Raw genomic sequence first — 8,432 nt, forward strand, 5'->3', positions numbered from 1 at the left:
ATCCAATTTATCTGAAAATTCTCTGAACAGTCTATGTTTTCTGAAGTCAGTATTCCAAAACCTAAAAATAATTCTTTTGTTTTAATGAAAATTATATCAATTTTGTATTAGTTAGGTACTGAATTTTCTTTCTATAGAATACTATTTTTATAACATAAATTAATTGTATCCAACTGATAAATAGTTAAATACCCATTTTCATAATATGCAGTAAATTTTTAGTTTGAATAAAGTCCTAATCGAAAGTCTATTTCAACTTGCTAGAAAAAACAATGATATACTTTTTAACTAGTTATTCTAAAATTTGAAATTTCTGTTTGAGAAAGTTTTTTTTTGTTATTATGGATTTGCTGTACGTAATTGAAAAAGTTATTAATGTTTTTATTTTCAGCTATTGAAGGCTAGGTATAGGACAAAAACCATTAAATCTTGGATCAATAAAATATATAATTTTTATTTTTTCCTTATTTTCACATTAAATGAATGCAAATTTTTCTTAATATCGATATCAATATCGATATTTAGAAAATAATCGGTATCAATACTGATACTGAAATTTTTGATATTTCAACATCCCTAATGTCTCCTCACTATTTTATATTTATTTCACGACACAAGATTTTGCGGAATCAGTACTTGATAAAATCTGTGAAATGTAGGGTTAAAAATTCTGATTGTACCCCACCTCATGACTACTGTGTCTTGATTTTGAAGGTCACAACATCTCGAAAGCTTTGCAAATTATAGAGACGTGGTAAGACTGGGAATATCTGAATATTACCTTTAAGATGAATAACAAGGTATTGAAAAATATCTTTGAAAATATATCAGTGAAGTCATTAACTTGCATTAATCTCATAACCTTCGGTCTATCAGGGGGAAGGCTCATTGCTTATTTGGTAATAGCTCTCAAAACATATCACAACTGAACTGTTTAATCCAGTTAATTAGAATTACGAGCCGTGCATTAAAATGATGAGCGATATTACTAGGGGCTTTAGGACGGAAGAACGAGGCATTGAAACTTTGGTAGGAGGAACGGGCTACAGGCTCAGTACATTCGTCAGTTCAGTCCACGTTGGGGGAATATGATTTGTTGGCACAAATTCACTGCACTTCGGAATGTAAACAATACTGCTGAGTGTGAATGTACGATATTTGGAACCTGACATTGCAATTGGTATCTAGCGTTGTTATTCACATTATACAGTGCGTTCTATATATTGTAATTGTATATTTTGTAAATATTATTTTATATCTAACAATTAAAACATGATTTTCCCACGGAAATTACCTCGCCAAGTTGAGGGGTGGATACAGGCAGGGCTGCCACTCGCACTTTTCAGAAAACCCCAGATTCAGATGGAAAAAAATACCCAGATTGCTAAACAAAAAACCCAGCGCTATATATATATATATATATATATATATATATATATATATATATATATATATATATATATATATATATATATATATATATATATATATATATATATATATATATATATATATATATATACATATACTTAGTACCAGATAATTACATTAGACATACCCGGGATATAAATAATCTGAAGAACCTCAGGCTTCCAGTGACTAAGGGGATGGATGGAAAAGGCTCACGTTTGTGTTTCTAGATCCGGATCGCTCTCAAATTCAGATACTTTTTGTAGGGTCACTTCTTTTGAATTCTGCAGATCTTTCAGCCGTTTTTGAACCTTTTATGACAAACACCGTCCTTTACATCTTTTACAAGTTCTGATGTAAGTTCCCAACTGTCACTACTAAGACCACCTCTGGTAATTGCCTGTTTAGCAGGCAGCTTGTCTCGCACTGAATAAGGCTTGAGAGAATTTGTATTTTTTTATTTGACTAAATTGACTTGAGAGAAAACTCTTTCTACGGAGGCAGATGAGTGTGGAATATTGTTAAATTTGTCATAAAGCAGGAAAGCTTTTCAAATTTGGGAATATCAAGGCCATCCCTTATTCGCCGTCTACGTCATTCAATTCCTTTTCAGGGACAATTGATGGAAAACTAATTGCTAATTTGACAAGAGATATTGGTGACTTTGCAGTATCAAGAGCCAAAGCTGGATCCAAGATGCTTAAATTAGCAATAACACCATCTTCATGAAGAGGGAATCTTTGCTTAATTTGTTTTGATAATTGAACAAGAAAATTTAGGTAAACTGTTTTGAAGGTTTTCTCTACTTGAACACCAAGTGGCTCTTTTCTTCATAAAGCCATTGCTCTGCCACCTATGTACAAATCATCAAGTTTTTTTATAATTCTTTTCATTCATTATGTCACTCTCATTAAGTTCAAAGGATGCCATTATATCTTGTTTAATGAAACAATTCAAAAAGTTAGCATATTCAAGTGAAACCATTTTATGAAGTACATGCAAACTAAAATGTTCAGATTGGAATTCTGTATTCAGAGCATTTACTTTCTGCAGTATACATTCCAAGAAAACAAGTATATGCTTTGTTCCTCGGTTGTTCATTGTTTTATAAATCCCATTTGCTCCATCAACTACGTCTATTTTGGATTCAGTTTGAAAATAGAGCAATAAAGCATCCCATTGCTCCAGTATGACCTTGATCACATTACCATGGGACAACCACCTAATTTGTGCAAGCTTAGGAATTTTAGGAGGTGCTACTTTTACTGCATCTTATTTACAAAAATATCTTACTTCAATATAATTTTACAAAAAAAAGAAAAGATATCCGAGTAAAAAACCCAGAAACCAAGAAGGGAGGCAAAAAACCCAGATCTGGGTTGAAAAACCCAGGAGTGGCATCCCCGGATACAGGCTCCCGTCGACCATTCTTATCAAACTCATCATTTCGGCCTAAACATAGCAAGAGAGAGAGAGAGAGAGAGAGAGAGAGAGAGAGAGAGAGAGAGAGAGAGAGAGAGAGAGAATCGGCGTACGAAATATAACCTTTTGCGTTCTCCAGAAAATATTTGCCTAATCTTACTCTGAAAATACTAAGGTTGGTGAAGTATTCTGGCTCAATAGCCACATTTCCTGCTTTTAAGGTCTTATCTAGCATACGAAACCGATCAGATATTTTGAATATTTGAATCAGGTACCTGTCCAGGATAGGCATTACCTGCTCCTCATATCCACTCCAGTAAAAAAATAATTATTGCTAAGTTATTTAGCATTAATCGCTGAAAAGTAGCGTTCCAGTGTGCTAATTATCATAGGCCAATCTTCATGCAATAAAGTGATCTAGATTCTAGACCTAGCGTATTCAGAGTCTCTTGATTCAAATATCTCTGGTGGAACTCCAAGTTTTAGATTAGATAAGACTTATATACAGAACAACTAAACCCGGCAACGAGGTTTAATTGTTTGGTTATGTGCGATTTTCAAATGATAGCTAAAATAATCTTATCTTGGCGTTTCATTGTCTCGTGGCTTTCGGGATACCACGACAATAATTGTCATTGCGTAACTTATTTACCTCTTCACAAAAGATAATTGTCTATTAGCAGACGACGGCAGAATAGATCTGTTAGACTAAAATATGTTACTATATCGATATAAATATCTAACTGAAACATCCAAAATCAAACGAACATGATACAATAAAATATAAATTAGACCAGACCATAGACGGAGGGTATATATCTGGAGATGCCGTCTGTATACCAGTACTACATAGTTCGGTGGTCTTCCACCAGGGCAGCGAGGCAGAGCCTAGCGGCCACCTTTAAAGGTCTGGTAGCCGCGCAAATTGAACAGGGGCTTTGTGCAATTGTGAATTTTTTTTTATCCTGAACCTTCAGTGAGTAAATTTAGTGAATGCTTAGTGAGTGTTTATGGTTTAATGACTGTTTAGGATTAAGTGGATGTTTAGTGACAGTTTACTGAGTGTTTAGGGTACAGTGAGCATTTAGTGCATGTTAAGTATATCTTAGTTTAACCAGATCACTGAGCTGATTAACAGCTCTCCTATGGCTGGCCCGAAGGATTAGATTTATTTTTACGTGGCTAAGAACCAATTGGTTACCTAGCAACGGGACCTACAGTTTATTGTGGAATCCGAACCACATTATAGCGAGAAATGAATTTCTATCACCAGAAACAAATTCCTCTTGTTCTTCAGTGGCCGGTCGGAGATTCGAACTCGCGACCAACAGAGTGGTAGTTGAGAACGGAACCCGCTCAACCAGCGAGGAACTATTTGGTGCATGTTTAGTGTTTAGTGTATAGTGAGTATTGAGTATTCAGTGAGTGTTTAGTGTTATTGAACGGAAGTATATAGTTAGTGTGAGTGCATAATAAGTGTGTGTGTTTAGTGAGTGTGAGTGTATATATATAGCCTAGTAAGTGTAAGTGTTTAGTGAGTGTAATTATAGTGTGAGTGTTATTGTTTAGTGATTGTACATTACTATTTAGTTTGTGTTTAGTGACTGTAATGAAAGAAATTCCTGTAATTTACAGGAACCATTTATGCTAGACATTGCTTAGATCCAAGAGCAGATGCTTAGGCCTTGACCACCATGGTTGGAGTTCTTAGGTCAACCTGTCTTTGTAAGGTAATTTTTCTTTGTGAAATTGGGCCAAGTAATAATAATAATAATAATAATAATAATAATAATAATAATAATAATAATAATAATAATAATAAACAAGATAAAAGATAATATAATAGTAATAAAGTATATGGCCACCCGAGGTCACACGTTCGGCAGGGAGATCGCCACTCCATGTTATTGACGCTCTCTGGACCAGACCGAATATCTGATCGAGTTTTCGTAGTGCTGCAAATTAGACCTATACTTTGAGCTCCCAGGATATAAAACTGAATTATGTGTATAACGATGGAATAACTGGCTTTTCGGAAAGGCTATTCGAAAAGAGTTCCGTTTACCTAATGTTTCTGTAATGATAACCAAGCTTTTACGAAGCAGAAAGGTACTGGACATTGTACAGCACTACATCATTCATTTCCTTACATATGTCCCCAGTTCATTCGATGGTGTGGGACCGACCTTGATTTTTGGACAAAATTAGCACGTATTCCTCGCACAAATTCATTTTCTGTCCTACGCATTAGCACAAAGGCATCATTATCTTTGACAATGTTGAAATGAAATCACCGCAAGCACACAAATATGATAATATTAATCAGCTTGGGAACATCAACAGACCTCCGGTTACGGTCCGCTTGTTAGTTTCTTCCAGAATATATCACTATATTTTTTTTATAATTACACAAATTCTATGGACAAATATAACTTTGCAATTGTATTTCATTTCATGTCAATTCACTGTCTTGAACAAAATGTCTTGTCTCTTTGGAATCCACCAAAGATTATAGGCTCGAACTTCATAACTGATAGGTTTCGAACACAAGAGTATGATTTGTATCTCCGATCATTTGCACTGGAGTATTCGCTTCATAGTTACCCTTTCAGTGTCCTCTGATGCGCGAGCCCAAAAGCAAAACTTCACGACAACATAGGCAAAACAATGACCTTATTAGTTAAAGGTATGAGAGCAGATATCTCTCTCTCTCTCTCTCTCTCTCTCTCTCTCTCTCTCTCTCTCTCTCTCTCTCTCTCTCTCTCTCTCTCAAGCATGAGAGCAGCGCAGTTCGAAGGAACTTTCAAGTATAGTTGCTTATCTGTTTTTCGATCTCGAAAACATCTTTTCAATATTATGTGATGGACTGTAATTCCAAATCTCACTTCCAGATGTATAAGATACTTTTGATTTCGTTTAGTCGTCGTGCAGTGTGTAAAAAAAAAAAGTTTTACAGGGAATATAAAACAACAAAAGTTGATATAAAGTATTGTTTAATAGTACTAACTGATGAACAAAACGCAGGATTTAATGAGGAAAAATACGAAAGTGCTGACAATCGGGTCTGTATTGAAAAAAATAGTTTCAGTTTAATCGAAAAGAAATGAAACGCTGTATACCGGAGGATATCATTATCACTTAGAGCATCCGTTTGCAAAAATAAATTTATTCAAGCTAAGAGGAAAAAGATTTATAATTTGGCCGCATGTATTATTAAAATCAAGTCACGGTGTCGGAATAATTTCAATCTTCAATCTATATGGGGAGTAAATAATTTCAAGACAATGGGAAAGAATTTCAGTCAGACTGACCAAAGATTGAACGTTAAATATTTTAGTCTAGAAGACGACATCATTAGTCTTAAAGTCCCATGACTTTTCATGTTTTTAAAACCACATAAAGTCGCATATATCCTTGCAGATTCTCCACTGTCTGTCGCCCAAGTCTTTCGTGATGTGTTGCCGCAAACCACAGCTATGCATACACACATTCTCTCTCTCACACACACACACACAGAAACGCATATATATCTAGATTCAGTGCTTCCTGTAATTTGTTTTTAAATTCGTTGTGCAAGCAGTCCTTGCCAGCCATTACATGCGTTTCAGTTGCACATGCACTCAAGGCCATTGACAAGTTCTGTTTGATTCAAATCTATTGTCTTTGCGTTTGTTTACCTTATGGGTCTAGGAACTGTAAGCGCTTCAAGGCTGCAATTTGTCCTCGAAGGTAATTGACCTATGAAAACATTTGGATTGGATGAAACCAAAATCTCTGTACTCCTGTGTCTCTTTTTATCCATTTTGTTGTAACGGCAGATTAAAATGACTTGTTGATCTAGAAGATAATTGATTTAATGTAGATTAGCGGAAGGAACTTATACAATCCAAAATTTTCACATGGAACCGTTGTTTGCAAAGGGGACGTGGTACTATTCCTCAAAAAGAAGACAGCACTTGGAAAATATTACGAAACTGAAGGGCTCAGCTAACCAGGAAAGAACAACAGACCAAAGCCACAGACGCTATGTACATCTGTGTCTCCTTCAGGTGTTGTGTACAGATGTCTGTAAAGTTGTACATGACAGCTCCGTCCTCTTAACTAAGTCTCTGTTGTATTGATACTGTTAAATAGTGAAAAAACAATGCAATTACTGAGCATTTATGACAAAAACCTAAGGGTTTACAGACGTTGCTTCCTAACACGTTTCTTAGACATCACTCTGAAAATTTTCTTCATTAGAGGGAGTACGCATATTGCTCAAAAGTTACAGGCAAGTGTAAATTCTTACTTGACCTTCGAACTCTCTCTGATTATAACCTTGACCCTTGGAATTATCATATGAAATGCTGAATCTCCATCTCTCGTAGATTATATATATGGAGTTTAAAGTCATTATCTTCAGACATTGAAATACCAATGCCTTATAAACTTTTACCCTAGTGGATGGACGAGACAGACAGACAACAGAGAGTTCAATTGCTAAATGCCCTCAGACGGTAAACTTTAAAGAATGTTTAAAAGAATTTTTCTGTTATTTCAAGCCTAGGGTCAAATGTCTCTTAGGCATGAGGTTCCTATAAAAAAAGAGTACTAACAAAGCTTCCCATTTGATTCCAAAGACACACAAACCAATATGTTGTCTTGAGATTAACTCTGTCATATGACAAAAAGTCTATCTGTTAAAAACTCTAATTTTGAATTGTAAATATTTATGTTGAAAATGGCAGAGGTTAAAACGTTACTTGTTGTCTTGAGATTAAGGAAAGTCTGTTACTTGAATTGTTATATTTATGAAAATGGCAAGGATATGAGAGACTATAATGAAAAGGATGAAAGCTTTTGCATTCGGTAGCCTTCTGAGATGTTTGACACAACATTACATCGTCTAATATTTAATGAAAATCTGCTTGCTTTCTCGCTTGGGAATAATGAATGATTATTGAAATATTCTACACGAAGGCTCGTTTTTTCTATATATCCTAAGTAAATCTATCATAAAGTTGTCTAGAGTTCAAGATATTCTTTTAAGTTGCGAGACTGACCTATGTATTGTTGAAAGATCTTGTTTCCTGACTTTAAACGGTTTTATTTAGAATTTGTTTAGCTCTCACATTCACAAAACAGTTTCAAAGCCAGGGTTATGACCAGGAAACCCATATTCTTAAATCTTAGTGTTACTGGCTGGGGGGAGGGGGAATAAAAAAAGAAATTAGAAAGAAACCCAGGTGTAACTTCAAATCACAAACTAAATAAATCTTTTCAAAACTTTAGTGATGCATTAGAAGAATTGTGTCTAATTATACGTAGAGAGTTCAGATAGCCCTAAGATACCCGGGCGTCGAATTCTATGAAAAGCATTGTCATCATCAAAAGCAACGGCATATAAAGTGGCAACACCAGGAAGTTACTCAACTCCACCTACTCATTTATTATCAGTATCAAGTCCTTATTAATGCAGAAAGATTGTGTTGAAGTTTAGACACAGTCTTACTTCGTTAGGAGAATAAGAACTATTCTTCCTGCCATTAAGCAATGTAGGACTATAACAAGATCATTAATGAAACTAAGAACAGGATGGACGTGAAACAACTGAAATT

This window comes from Macrobrachium rosenbergii, chromosome 5 (assembly GCF_040412425.1).
Source record: "Macrobrachium rosenbergii isolate ZJJX-2024 chromosome 5, ASM4041242v1, whole genome shotgun sequence".
NCBI classification, from domain to species: domain Eukaryota; kingdom Metazoa; phylum Arthropoda; class Malacostraca; order Decapoda; family Palaemonidae; genus Macrobrachium; species Macrobrachium rosenbergii.